The sequence below is a fragment of the Schistocerca serialis genome, chromosome 6, assembly GCF_023864345.2.
Source record: "Schistocerca serialis cubense isolate TAMUIC-IGC-003099 chromosome 6, iqSchSeri2.2, whole genome shotgun sequence".
NCBI lineage: Eukaryota > Metazoa > Arthropoda > Insecta > Orthoptera > Acrididae > Schistocerca > Schistocerca serialis.
In genome coordinates this window covers 558,928,578-558,943,686 of record NC_064643.1, presented here as the reverse complement: position 1 = coordinate 558,943,686, position 15,109 = coordinate 558,928,578, and positions in this window count along the sequence as shown.

Genomic DNA, 15,109 nt, shown 5'->3' with positions numbered 1-15,109 from the left:
CCGGCCACCTCGCTCACACGCCGCGCTCACAGCCAACAGCCGCCCCGACGTCGGCCGTCCAGCCAGCCGCGGAAAGCGCTAACGCCGGTCGTGGGATTTCCGCGTACACGGTCAGCCATCCTTCATTCCTGTCGAGGACTACTTTCTATTGCTGTGTTCCCCAATCTTCCCGGAACCGTTACCTCTCAACGAAATCAGAAATCAACCACCGCTCCCATCTATGAGGGGCGTTCGATAAGTAATGCAACACTTTTTTTCTGAAAGCAGATTGGTTTTATTCAGGATTGCAGTATACCATACTATTCCCCAATCTTTAGGCTACAAAACCTTACTTTTCTACATAATTTTCGTTCAGTGCGATGGCCTTCACCCCCCTCTACTGGGATGCCCTGCATGCCCGTATGGTACCACTCTACTGGTCGACATCAGAGCCAACGTCTTGCTGCATCAGTAACCCCCCCCCCTCATCCACGTTCTGCTTCCCGAGGAACGCATTGGGCTAAACAGATGGAAGGTGAGAGATCGGGGCTGTACGGTGGATGAGGAAGAACTGTCCAATGAAGTTTGATGAGCTCCTCTCCGGTGTGCAGACTTGTGTGAGGCCTTGCGTTGTCCTGTAGAAGGAGAAATTCGTTTGCATTTTTGTGGTGACGAGCACAGTGAAGTCGTTTGTTCAGTTTCCCAAGTGCAGCACAATACACTTCAGAGTTGATCTTTGCACCATGGTGAGGACACCATACCGAATAATCTCTCCAGAGTCTTAGAAGACCGTTGACCTGCCAGGTTAGCCGAGAGCGCTAGTGCGCTGCTTCCTGGACTCGAGTAGGCGCGCCAGCCCCGGATCGAATCCGCCGGGAGGAGGCCGGAGTGCCGGCCAGCCTGGATGTGGTTTTTAGGCGGGTTTCCACATCCCACTAGGTTAATGCCGGGCTGGTCCCCACGTCCCGCCTCAGTTACACGGCTCGTAGACATCTGAACACATTCACACTATTCCATGGATTACACTAGACACAGACAGTTGGGGTACACTAATTCCGTCACAGGGGGTACGGATGGCGGCAGGAAGGGCATCCAGCCACCCCTTAACTTAACCTTGCCAAATCCGACTAACCAAGCCGACCCTGCGTCACTGCGGGACAAAGGCACAAACAAAAGAAAGAAGAAAGAAAGTATCAGAAGACCATCGCCGGCTGATAGTACGGCTTTTAACGTCTTCTTCGGAGGAGGAGACTTGGTGTGACGCCACTCCATGCATTGCCATTTTGTTTCCCGTTAGAAGTGATGAATCTATGTTGGTTCCACAGAAATTGACACCATCAGCCTCGTAACGCGCAAGCAATTTCGCACAGATGGCCCTTCGTTGCTCTTTATGGTCTTCCGTTATGCGACGAGGAACCTAGCAGGGAACATACCTTGGAATATCCTAAATGGTGGACAAGTATGTCAGCATTACCATTCGAGACGTCCAGTTGTGCAGCGAGGTGTTTATGATCGGTCAATCATCTCGAATGAGTCTGTCCGCACGTTCCAACATTGCAGGAGTCACAGCTCTGTGCGGCCGTCCGGCACGCGGTAGATTAGGTGGTTGGTTGATATGGGGGAGACGACCAAACAGGAAGGTCATCGGTCCCACCGGATTAGGAAAGGATGGGGAAGGCATTAGGCCGTGACCTTTCAAAGGAACCATCCGGACATTTACCTGAAGCGATTTAGGGAAACCACGGATAACCTAAATCAGTACGACTGGACGCGGGTTTTAAAGCGTCGTCCTCCCGAATGTGAGTCCAGTGTGCTAACCACTGCGCCACTTCGCTTGGTCACACGGGACATCGGACAGATTTTGCGCCAACTTGTTGCGATGAGGACAGACGTCTCGCCCAACGGCTCGCTTTGCTTTTTTTTTTTCACAGCCAGGTCTCTGTAGATGTTCTGTAAGTGCCTACGTATATCTTCGATGCTCTGGTTTCCCACCAAATGAAACTCAGTGGCAGCTCTGTGCTTAGAACGTACCTCTGTTACAGACACCATTTTGAAGGCTACACAAAGCGCCTGCTGCGGAGCTACATGAAACTATTGGGGCTGAAGCGGGTATATTCCACGATGTCCCACGACAAAGTCCGTATTTTTTCAACCGAAACTGGACGGGAAAAATGCATTGCATTACTTATTGAACGCCTCTTGTGTATGTAGCACCTAACTAATTTTGGGTTGAAAAGCAAAATCGAGACCATAGAGCTCTTTTGTTTTCGCACGTCTTTTCTTACACCAAGAAACAGTGAATGAAATAGACTTACGTACTGCTGATTTTAAGCGATCCTGTTCATAACATCTTTGATGTCGGCCAATAAACATCGTAAAACAAGTCCTAAAATCATTCGACTCCTCGCTTTTGTTTTCATTGCTAGCGTAAGACTACTGATACTTTCAAATGAGAAAGGTATAGTGAAGCGGCGCGGGGTAGCCGCGCGGTCTCGGGCGTCTTGTCACGGTCCGCGCGGCTCCCCCCGTCGGAGGTTCGAGTCCTCCCTCGGGCATGGGGTGTGTCGTCTTTAGCTTAAGTCGGTTTAAGTTAGATTAAGTAGTGTGTAAGCTTAGGGACCGATGACCTCAGAAGTATGGTCCCATAAGACCTTACCAAATAAACGTTTAGTGAATGGAATCTGTAGTATCAAAACAATTTCCACTACTAATGGATATCAGTCACCGATCTTTCTCCAAAATAATGTTCAAAAATGTTCAAATGTGTGTGAAATCTTATGGGACTTAACTTCTAAGGTCATCAGTCCCTAAGCTTACACACTATTTAACCTAAATTATCCTAAGGACAAACACATACACCCATGCCCGAGGGAGGACTCGAACCTCCGCCGGGACCAGCCGCACAGTCCATGACTGCAACGCCTCAGACCACTCGGCTAATCCTGAGCGGCCAAAATAATGTCAGCTCTCTGTTACCCAATGATGCCATCAGGGGGCGAGAGGCTCGAGGCATTGCTGAGGTCTTCGTATGCTGCTACGGTCGCAGGTTCGAATCCTGCCTCGGGCATGGATGTGTGTGATGTCCTTAGGTTGGTTAGGTTTAAGTAGTTCTAAGTTCTATGGGACTGATAACCTCAGGTGCTATGCCCCGTAGTGCTCAGAGCCATTTGAACCATTTGATGTCTTCGTAACGGTTGTCGAGTAGTAGTAGTAGTAGTAGTAGTAGTAGTAGTAGATTGGGCGGCGATGCCCGGAAATGAGAGGTTCGATATCTTTTGAGAAGTATTCCTTCATTCACAGCATCGGTGATGGTATTCAATTGCTTTCCTAAATTCCTTTCTTGTATTCTTAATATCTAAATTGTTAATTTTAAGAGTTTTCTTTTCCTAATTAGTTGCGGTCAGAGTACAAGAGTTCAACTAGCACGCTAGCTAAGGGCTCATGCTGGTGATCAATGCATCAATGCACTGCAGCAGGGATAAAATACCAATCACACAGAAACCAGAATGCAGTTATAAAAGTTGAAGGACATGGATGAGGAAACAATATGTGAGAATGGAGTGAAATTGGGTAGTGGCCTATCTCCGGTGTTGTCCATTCTGTACACAGAGCAAGCAGTAAAGGAATGTGCGGAAATATTTAGGAAGGGAATTGAAGTTCAGAGAGAAGGAATAAAATCTTTGTGTAGGCCGACGACGTTGTGAGTCTGAGACAAAAAAGGACTTGAAAGAACTGTTGAAGGAAATGAATATTGTCTTGAAAAGAGGTTATAAGATGAAAGTCAACAAAACTGGAAGAAAGGTAATGGGATGAAGGAGGATTAAGTGAGATGAAGCATTGAGAATTACAGTAGGAAATGAGACACCAGAAGTAGAGCGGAGAGCTAACACCATGCCATTTCATATTGCATCCGCATAACGCTACATGGTACAGGGTGACATGACGGCCGGTCGACATCGCGTGATTTTCAGGGTCTGATCGCACATTTAGATTTTAGATTTTTTTTTTTTTTTAGATTGAATAACGAGTGAAGTGGTACTGAATCTAATTGAGGGAAAAAAAGAAATTTATGGCGGAGTTTGACTAAAACAAGGAATCAGTTGATAGCACAGATGTGTGACTGGCTCGAAGACTACTTAAGTAACGGAACCCAGTGTGTTGCCCTCGACCGCGAGTGTTTCGTCAGAGACAAGAGTATGTTCAAGAGAGTATCAGGGAAGTGTGATCTGGCGAACAGGGGGATCAGAAATCAGCAGTTGTTCGTTGATGATGCTCTGATGTACATGAAGGTGTCGAAATTGAGTGACTGTAGGAGGATAGTGAAGGGAGACGAAAATTTAATAGTCATGGGTGACTATTCATGTCTTGAAGGGAGGATATAAGATGAACATCAACAAAAGCAAAACGAGGATAATGGAATGTAGTCGAGTTAAGTCGGGTGATGCTGAGGGTATTAGATTAGGAAATGAGACACTTAAAGTAGTAAAGGAGTTTTGCTATTTGGGGAGCAAAATAACTGATGATGGACGAAGTAGAGAGGATATAAAATGTAGACTGGCAATGGCAAGGAAAGCGTTTCTGAAGAAGAGAAATTTGTTAACATCGAGCATAGATTTAAGGGTCAGTAAGTCATTTCTGACAGTGTGTGTATGGAGTGTAGTCGTGTATGAAAGTGAAGCATGGACGGTAAATAGTTTAGACAAGAAGAGAATAGAAGCTTTTGAAATGTGGTGCTACAGAAGAATGCTGAAGATTAGATGGGTAGATCACATAACTAATGATGAAGTATTGAATAGGATTGGGGAGAAGAGAAGTTTGTGGCACAACTTGACCAGAAGAAGGGATCGGTTGGTAGGACATGTTCTGAGGCATCAAGGGATCACCAATTTATTGGAGGGCAGCGTGGAGGGTAAAAATCATAGGGGGAGACCAAGAGATGAATACACTAAGCAGATTCAGAAGGATGTAGGTTGCAGTAGGTACTGGGAGATGAAGAAGCTTGCACAGGATAGAGTAGCATGGAGAGCTGCATCAAACCAGTCTCAGGACTGAAGACCACAACAAAGGAGGATACGAGATGACTTAGGCATAATTTCTAGTTTGTGTGATGAATCCTAACTAGCTCTAAAGGTATAAAAATGCACATTAATTCGGATCAGTAGGAAAAACAAGCTCATAATGTTCGGATACAGCATTAGTAGTACCTTGCTTGACACAGTCATGTCGTTTAAATACCTGGACGCAACGTTGCAAAGCAATTTAAATGGAACAAGCATGTGAGGATTGAGATAGGGAAGGCGAATGGTCGATTTCGGTGTATTGGGAGAAGTGTGATTCATTTGTAAAGGAGACCGCGTATAGGACGCTAGTGCGATTTATTCTTGAGTACTGCTTTAGCGTTTGGGATTCGTACCCGGTTCAAAATGGTTCAAGTGGGTCTGAGCACTAAGGGACTTAACTTCTAAGGTCATCAGTCCCTTAGAACTACTTAAACCTAACTAACATAAGGACATCGCACACATCCATGTCCGAGGCAGGATTCGAACCTGCGACCGTTGCGGACGCGCAGTTCCAGACTGTAACGCCTAGAACCGCTCGGCCACTCCGGCCTGCTGTACCAGGTCGGATTGAAGGAGGACACTGAAGCAGTTCAGAGTCGAGCTGCTAGATTTATTAATGGTAGGTTCGAACAACTGCCGAATGATTGTTCTGCCTCCAGCATGCATTGCGCATAAGGACTACGAAGATAAAATACGAGAAATTAGGGTTCATACGATGACATATAGACAGTCGCTCTTTCCTCGCTTTATTAGGAAGTGGAAGGGGAAGAGTATAAATGACCAGTAGTGGTCCGGGGTAGCTTCCACCATGTGTTGTAGGTGGCTTGTGCACCATGTAATGTCCGCCCCGGTAGCTGAGTGGTCAGTGTGACAGACTGTCAATACTAAGGGCCCGGGTTCGATTCCCGGCTGGGTCGGAAATTTTCTCCGCTCAGGGACTGGGTGTTGTGTTGTCCTAATCATCATCATTTCATCCCCATCGACGCGCAGGTCGCCGAAGTGGCGTCAAATCGAAAGACCTGCACCAGGCGAACGGTCTACCCGACGGGAGGCCCTAGCCACACGACATTTCCATTTTACCATGTAATGTAGTTGTGGAGGCTTCCTGAGGTGTCACCAGTTTGGTAATGGAGAAAAATGATAGAGATAAAAATTGTTGAGTGAGACCAAGGCTTGACTACAAAAAAATGGCTATGAGCACTATGGGACTTCCATCTGGGGTCATCAGTCCCCTTTGACTTAGAACTACTTAAAGCTAACTAACCTAAGGACATCACACACATCCATGCCCGAGGCAGGATTCGAACCTGCGACCGTAGCAGCAGCGCGGTTCCGGACTGACGCGCCTAGAACCACTCGGCCACAGCGGCCGGCGCTTGACTACAGTAAGCAAGTTCAAAGGGATGCATTAGTCACTTAGAGATGAAGAGATCTGCACAGAATGGACTGGTGTAGAGAGGTGCATTAAATCAATCGATGGACCAAGAATCGCAACAGCATTAAGTGCTGCTGCAAGTACGCCTGGCAGGACCGCTACGCACAGCTAGGCGGCGCGGTGTTGCGCAGTGGATACGCGGCCCCTGCCGACTCGCTTTTAAACGGCCGGCTCTGCGGCGGCTACGTGGCCGGACTAGGGAAAAAAGCGGCGTTTAAATACCGGGTGTGGCGCGGCTGGATCGTGTTAAATGCCCGGGCTCCGGCCCTGTGGGAAGCTGCGCCGGCGCGCCGCTGCAGCTCAAGGTCGCGTTTCCACCGCCCGACGACACACAGGCTGTCTGCAGTCACGGAGCCACGGCTATTGCCCCGATTCGCACAACTGACTCATACAAAACAACGGCTGTATAAATACTGGTCCGCGATTTTCTGTGTGTAAAGCGTCGGAGTAATATTAAATTCCCCTGCAGAGGCTGCCATCGTGAAACTAACAAGGGGAGGCCGCCAATTGTGAAATTCAGATTCGATTCATACTGCGCATAATAAAAGCTCATGGCCAGAGGTGTAACGTGGCGAAGCACCAAGATGCACTTCTCAGCCGTTGTCGAGAAAATCGACAGTTAAAAGAAACCGCTGCGGTGAAATACTCTCTACGATTTATATTTTCTACAGCGTCGTGGCGCAGCGGTAAGCGCTCGGGTTCGTAATCCGAAGGTCGCCGGATCGAATCTCGCGTCAAGCAATTTTTTTTATTACGAGTATTAGTTTTTTTGTAATTCAAATATTATATATATATATATATATATATATATATATATATATATATATATATATATATGTGTGTGTGTGTGTGTGTGTACACACATTTGAATTACAAAAAACAAATACTAAAAAAAAAAGGTCGCATGGCGCGAGATTCGATCCGGCGACCTTCGGATTACGAACCCGAGCGCTTACCGCTGCGCCACGACGCTGTTGAAAATTATTAATCTTAGAGAGTATTTCACCGCAGCGGTTTCTTTTAACTGTCGATTTTCTCGACAACGGCTGAGAAGTGCATCTTGGTGCTTTGCCACATTACACCTCTGGCCATGAGCTTTTATTATGCGCAGTATGAATCGAATCTGAATTTCACAATTGGCGGCCTCCCCTTGTAAGTACACATACGTTATAATAATGTTGATAGCTTTGTTTCGGTACGGTACCTGTAGTATTGGAAGAAACATCAAAGTACGAGACGACCGCTAAAAGTAATTACATATCATTATAGCAGCCCTGAAAATTTGTCGGTGAATTTCTGGTTTACCACGTGGATACGTACGGACTTAAAAAAGTTTGACGCATCACCCCACGCTGACACTAATGCGCAACGAGCGTGGCGCGTAGTCAGAAGAACATTATTGCGGACCTCCTGCATCACTTCACGCTTTAAGTCTTCCCCCTATGGCGATGACTTCTTCAACCAGGATAATTGTCCGTGTTGCTAGGTCAGAATCGTGCTACAGTGATTTGAGGGGAGAGAACTCATATTGATGTCTTGGCCAGCAAATGTGCTTCATCTGAACCGCTTCGAACACACATCGGGCACCAGCTGCGTGCCCGTAAACCACCCACCCTGTAAATTGTCGGAATTGTTTTGCCTGAGCGTAGATATCTGGTGTTACATACTTCTGGAATACTGCCAAGGACTTGGAGAATCCATGCCAAGCAGAATCTTTAGTGTACTATGTTAGAAAACCGGAACAACACGCTATTAAACAGGTGGTCATAATGTTTTGGCTCGACGGTTTAGACGGCTATTGTTTCCGCAAAAGTCATTTGCACTTCACAGTTCTAAGATGTCAAAAGCGCTGCCACGTGTTTTCTTAAGTTGACTCGACTGTAGAAGTGACTTAGTAGTAAAGAACAAATGTATTAAAACTTAATGCACGATATGGCATTTCCTCACGCATCTCAGTGTTTATTATGGCATATCTGCTGAACTATGATAGGAAGGTGGTCCTTACCATCGCAGCGATTGTTGCCTGACAGTAGAGGATGTGTGTACCAAGTGCGGTTGAAACTGGTCCAGGTGTTTAGGAGGAGATATGAAACATACACACATACATACATTTTGAAAATATCTATGGTTTCCACTTCATTCATGCAAATATATCATTATTCCCGTACTTTTACTTTTATTTAAACTGAGCGTTTAACTCGTAAAAAACATGTTGTACATTTGTGTTTTTCCCTTAAAGAAAAACTTGAAATAATGCATTATAATAATGGCGTACGTAAGTTACAAATTTTTTGTTGCTAGATCTGTATCTATTGTAGATGGAATTTTTGTCCTTTACTCCTTATGTTTCTATTTGTTTTATACCCAAGTTGATTCATTAAGACAGCATAATTTCCGTACTGCTCCTTGTGTTCTAAAAAGTCTCTTTATGTTCTTTAATGCACTTTAAGACTGTTCGTAGATGTCACGGTTGCCTGTAACAAAGTAGCAACGTCAGAAGACAGAATCGCTTTGCAGAATGATCTGCAGAATGTTGATGAATGGCGAAGGCTCTGGCAGTTGACCGTGAATGTAAATAAATGTAACAAACTGCGCATACATAGGAAAAGAAATCCACTACTGTATAACTAAACTATTGGTGAGAAACTGCTGAAAACACTGTGTACAGTAAAATGTCTAGAACTAACTGTCCGGAACGACCTTAAGTGGAATGATCACATACAACAAACAGTAGAATTCGAGACTCAACATTCATAGTAAGTATCTTAAACAACTGTAAATCATCCACAAAGTGGCTTATAAGGGTCTTGTTCGACCAGTTCTTGAGTATTATTCATCCATGTGGAATCCCTACCAGATAGGACTGATAGAGGAGATAGAAAAGATCCAACTAAGAGCGGCGCGTTTCGTCAAGGGATCGATTAGTCAGCACGAGACGCTTAACAAACTCCAAAAAATGGGTCAAATGGCTCTGAGCGCTATGGGACTTAACATCTGAGGTCATCAGTCCCCTAGACATAAACCTAACTAACCGAAGGACATCACACACATCCATGTCCGAGGCAGGATTCGAACCTGCGACCGTAGCAGCAGCGCGGTTCCGGACTGAAGCGCCTAGAACCGCTCGGCCACAGCGGCCGGCCAACAAACTCCATTGGCAGATGTTACAAGAGAGGCGTTGTGCATTACGGAGAGATTTACTACTGAAATTTCGAAAGATCACTTTTTGGGAAGAGTTGGGCAACCATATTACTTCCTCTCACATAGATCTCGCGTAGTGACTACGATGAGAAAATTCGAAAAATTAAAGTCAGTACACAGGCTTACAGACAATCATTCTTCCCGTGTGGCTTCCGCGAGTGCAACAGTGCAGTGGGAAGTAATCAGTTAGTGGACCAAAAGTACCGTCCGCCACACACCATGTGATGGCTTGCGGATTATGGTGTAGATGTAAATGTAAATCAGTATTTAACGAAATAATAAGCAACCAGTTGCATAAAAGAAATTTAATTTCTGTACCGGTTTCGGAGTGTCCTTCTTCAGAATTTTATACCTATTGCATTGTTTGCGAGTGTCAAATAATTCGGAGGTATAACTTTCTGAAGAAGAACACTAAGTTCCCGAAACCATTAAAGCAATTACATTTCTTTGATGCAGCTGGTTGTTTATTATTTCGTTATACACGACTACAGTTGCTGAGGATGAATAGAATACGAAATGAGAGTGCTATTAGAAGAAGCAGCTGGTACCACTCAAACCTATGGACTTTGGAACCAGAGGAATATTTATGAAAGGCTTTGTTTTGAGCACTGATCTGTATGGATGTGGAATGTGGACAATGGGGAAGACAGAAATGAAACAGTTAGGAACCACCGGAACCGTTGAAAATCGAATGGGTTGATGGAGTAAGGTATGAAGAATGAATATAACTGGTCAGCGAGAAAAAGATCTAAGGAAGAACTTAATGAAAAAAAGAGAGTTTATTGGGACACATATTGCGACATGAGTGATTGCTAGAAGCTCTAGCTGGAGGGCTGATGCGAGGAAAGAATTGCAGTGACAGGCCTGTACATGTCTACACAGGGCAAATCGTTGATGCGTGATGTAGCAGTCGTGCTGAGATGCAGAGGTAGCTGGCAAGCATCGGGACAACTGTAACAAACCAGCCTTAAGGCGTCGGCACACGAACCGTGCATCCGAACGTTGAGCGTTGAGCGTGCCGAGTTTCTGACGTCATAGCGTGGAATAGCACGTTCGGGAGTCTTCCCGAACGTGCAGGGCAATATCTGGCATGTCAGATATTCTGAGCGTGCGTCTGAGAGTTGACCAATGAGATGGCACAACGCCGCCTACGTCACACGCACGCCGTCTCCCTTCAGTACAGAATTGTGAGGCGCCATATTGGCATTCATTTCAAGCTTACATGTATATATGCCGTTTCTGAGCACCAGAAAATTCAGAATCATTGGAAAACCCGTTGTTAACTGTGTGATTCGTTCCAATAAAATAACGAGAAACATCATATTCATGGCAAAAGAATTATTGTAATTTGCGTCTTATGAGAGTAGGCTATTTTAAGACAGTGACACACGGAAGATCCACCCAAAACGCAGTGTTCTTGGTACAATCTGTTATAATTAAATTCCAATTAGTAACATATCTACGATAAGGTTTTCTGCAACGGGTAAGATACTTTGATTACTTGCGAGGTGTGTCTGTGTGTTGTTGGATTATTGGTCTCCTCCTGTCGGCATATACGCCTGTCTCACTGTCAGCCCCAGTGATGATCTCGGATGTTCCGGACCAGTTCCATTATATAAGATACTTCTTTCTTGAACTCAGTTATCTAAGCCTCACCTTACCAAGACAGCTTTTACTCAAGACAAAGGCAGTATACAATTTCCTCCAATTAGGTCGTCCACCTAACCCGATTGAGCAAAAGTTCCCCCAGGTTGACTGGCGTCGTGTATTGCGCGCGGTGTTCGCCTGTTACCTTGACACGAATGTTCAATCTGTCTGGCAAATCAACTAATCTCGCCTTCATCGTATCCACCTCGCCCAATCACCTCTATGTTCCACGTGTGGAGTGCCTGGCAATGACGAACATCGGTTTGTTTGCGGATCGGCGGCGGAGGTTTGGCAATTGATTCGTCGTATTGTGGCTTTTCTAATGCGGGACATTCCGGATCGAATTACTCCCCTTTCATTATTATTTCCGGAACGTGACTATTTTCCTCGGACAAAGACCAATGCTGTGAATTGGATTCGCGGACATGCCATTCACTACCTATTTGGACAAACTGTAGACTCTGTACTCGATTTTTGAACATAGCTCAATGACCGTCATTATGTCGTTGTCCGTCACCCAAAATATAGACAATTTTTCTCGAACTTCCTTGGGAGTGCTTTCCACGACCCGCCTCGCAGCTGGAATCTATTAAACCAAGAGAGAAGAAGGTTTCCTGTTTGAACCAATGAACATTTCTGAACAATTGAACGGAACACATCATTTCGAGAAGACGTGACTGAACATATTACCAGCGGGGCGCAGAAGGCCTCTGATCAACTGCACACAAAAAAACTTTAAAAAAAGCGTAATGAGTTGCGTCACTGTCTCGTATTGATTTCATAGTTGGGGCAGAGGTTCGCGTCTTGACAATCCCAAATTTTATTTACTAACATTAGCGTTTTTATTAAGTTCTGATAATTTATTATTAGTTTAATATAAGTATATACTACGATATTATGTAAATATAAGTTCACCCTTTTCTGATTGGCTTAATCTACAGGACAGCTTGCGCTACTTGTATAAATATATTATGCTCCTTTTTCTTTTACGATTCGTAATTCACATGTTGCAAAGATTGTGCTATTGGGTAGGAACAGTGATTAAGTAAGACTGACGGGGTTTTAATAAAATGTGGGAATGATGAAATAATGTTTATCTTATGCGGAGAAGTATTCCAAATTTGTACCGCACTGTTTATAATGGAACTTTTATATGCCTGTGTCCTTATTGATTGGACATGGTACTTTTCTTTTCGTGGACGATGGAGGAAATGTGCGTTTTGATAGAGCTAACGTGGGAATTTTACGCGCGCCCGTTGAGTCAACAGTGTGATTTACGAACTAGAAACATCCCTAAACTGCCGCTGGAGTGCGTTGCGATCGCGTATACCACGTTGGGGGCCACGTACCGTACGCACAAGTCGCATCGTTCCTGAGTGTTCAGCATCACGTTAAACTTGGCACGCTCGACGTTAACGTTCGACGGGACGGTCCGTGTGCCGGCGGCGTAAGTGTTCATGCCCGGAACAGTATCGTGGGCGCTACGGTTACGTTGAAGCGGGCGCACGTGCTGCCAGCGGCCGGCGTTTAAACGTCTATGCTAAGGGAAGGGCTGTGACGCAGGGGAAGGGAGGGCAGAGAAGGGCTGAGGACTACGTGAAGGCTACGGAAGGGCGCGTGGGAACCGACAGGGGGCGTCGCTACACACACACACACACACACACACACACACAAGTCAGCCCCACCACGTTCCCAAAACTAAACATCCCGTCGGCCTTTTGTGCTACCCTCTGTCTGCAGCTACTCCCTCAGGACTAAGCGCACCACTTCTGTTGTTTCTCCCCGCCCTCCCGCACGCACGAGCAAACACACACACACACACACACACACACACACACACACACAAACACACGACGAAATGTCCTAGGACAGTCACCCCTGTACTTTCTGCAACAAAGTTAAGTTTCCCATAGTCTTTTTTCCACTGGCTACCGCTTCATCCTATCTGGAAATACTTCTTGATGCAATAATTTACCAACAGCCGTATGTATTGCAGAAATTTATTTTATTTTATGAACTTCTATGTGCTAACAGTTTCGGCATTACATTGATGCCATCTTCAGGCCCCACTCGTCATAGTCGTAAAATCGCTGTACACGGAAGGAGCCACATAACTGGATCCGTGAATCAAAGCGCAGTCTGTGTCGCCTGGCCACAAAGAGCTGTTGCAGGACGATTTGATTCACGGGCCCATTTATATGGCTCCTTCCGTGTATAGCGATTTTACGACTATGTGGGGCCTGAAGATGGCATCAATGTAATGCCGAAACTGTTAGCACATAGAAGTTCATAAAATAAAATAAATTTCTACAATACATACGGCTGTTGCTAAATTATTGCATCAAGGAGTTCATGCCAGCTGTCGTCCCACGATCCATAATGGATCGCCGGCCGCGATGGTCTAGCGGTTCTAGGCGCGCAGTCCGGAACCGCGCAACTGCTACGGTCGCAGGTTCGAATCCTGCCTCGGGCATGCATGTGTGTGATGTCCTTAGGTTAGTTACGTTTAAGTAGTTCTAAGTTCTAGGGGACTGATGACCACAGATGTTAAGTCCCATAGTGCTCAGAACCAACCCATAATGGATCAACGAAGATTAGCTGGAAATATGTTAGCATTGTTCTTGGTGGATAGCAATCGCGTGGAAATTATAGAATTCCACAATAAGAAGACGTGGCTGGGTGGTATTACAGACACAAACGAAGTTCTTTTGCATGGTAACGCGTGAAGTCGAATAGAAGTGTGGAAATAAATGTATCATTAAAAGGGAGAGCTAAAACGACATCCGTATTTTGCGAATTACGGATGTGCGATGTTGGCAATTCATCGATTTCACCGTCAGCATCGGAACGTCAGTGGCTGACAATAATGGACCCTGAACCGTCGATGTTAAATGATGAATTTATCGAATTGTGTAAAAAGAAAATAAAAATATATGTAATATACTATTTATTAATGAGTAAATGACATTACAGTATCCCACAACCTTTCGTCTACAGACTTTAAAAATAATAGTTTCGACAGAAATTTCCTCCACCCTGTATTGCGTTGTTAATTGAGAGCATCCGGCATTCGAGAACAAACGTTCAACGCTGACGATGTGGCTATACTTTTTTTGGCTCTGGATAGGTAATTCTAACGACGTGATTCCACCCTTCTAATGGATCTTTTAAGATCTAGAAGGTGATGTTTCAGATTAATTAATGAAATGTGATGATACTCCCATTTCTGTTTCAGTTGCAAATTATTCTTTTCATGTTCTATTTTTTAATAATGTTTAGTCCATAAGTAAAATTTGGTTTGTGTGTTTCCTGTAACAACGTCTTACCCATCCTCACTGGCAGTCGTTTCAAAAGCGTAAACAATCGTTTTGACTGAAGTCGGACAGGCTAAAGCATCTTGAATCTAGTATAGAGCAACATGGCTATTTGAACCATTTTTTGAAGCTGTGGCACTGTCTCTTGCGGTAAATCTGTCGCAGTACACCACATATAAACTGTCATACTTTGGCACCTATGGCACTGTCTCCAATGGTCACAGAATAACATGTAAAATGTCATACTTTATAAAGAAAGATGGAGATACGGTCCTTTTTATTATATTTATTTACTTCTTGTACGCAACCACATCATTTACGAACAACCTTACAAAGCTTCCGACGTTATTAAAAAAATGGCTCTGAGCACTATGGGACTAAAATTCTGGGGTCATCAGTCCCCTAGAACTTAGAACTACTTAAACCTAACTAACCTAAGGACATCACACACATCCATGCCCGAGGCAGGATTC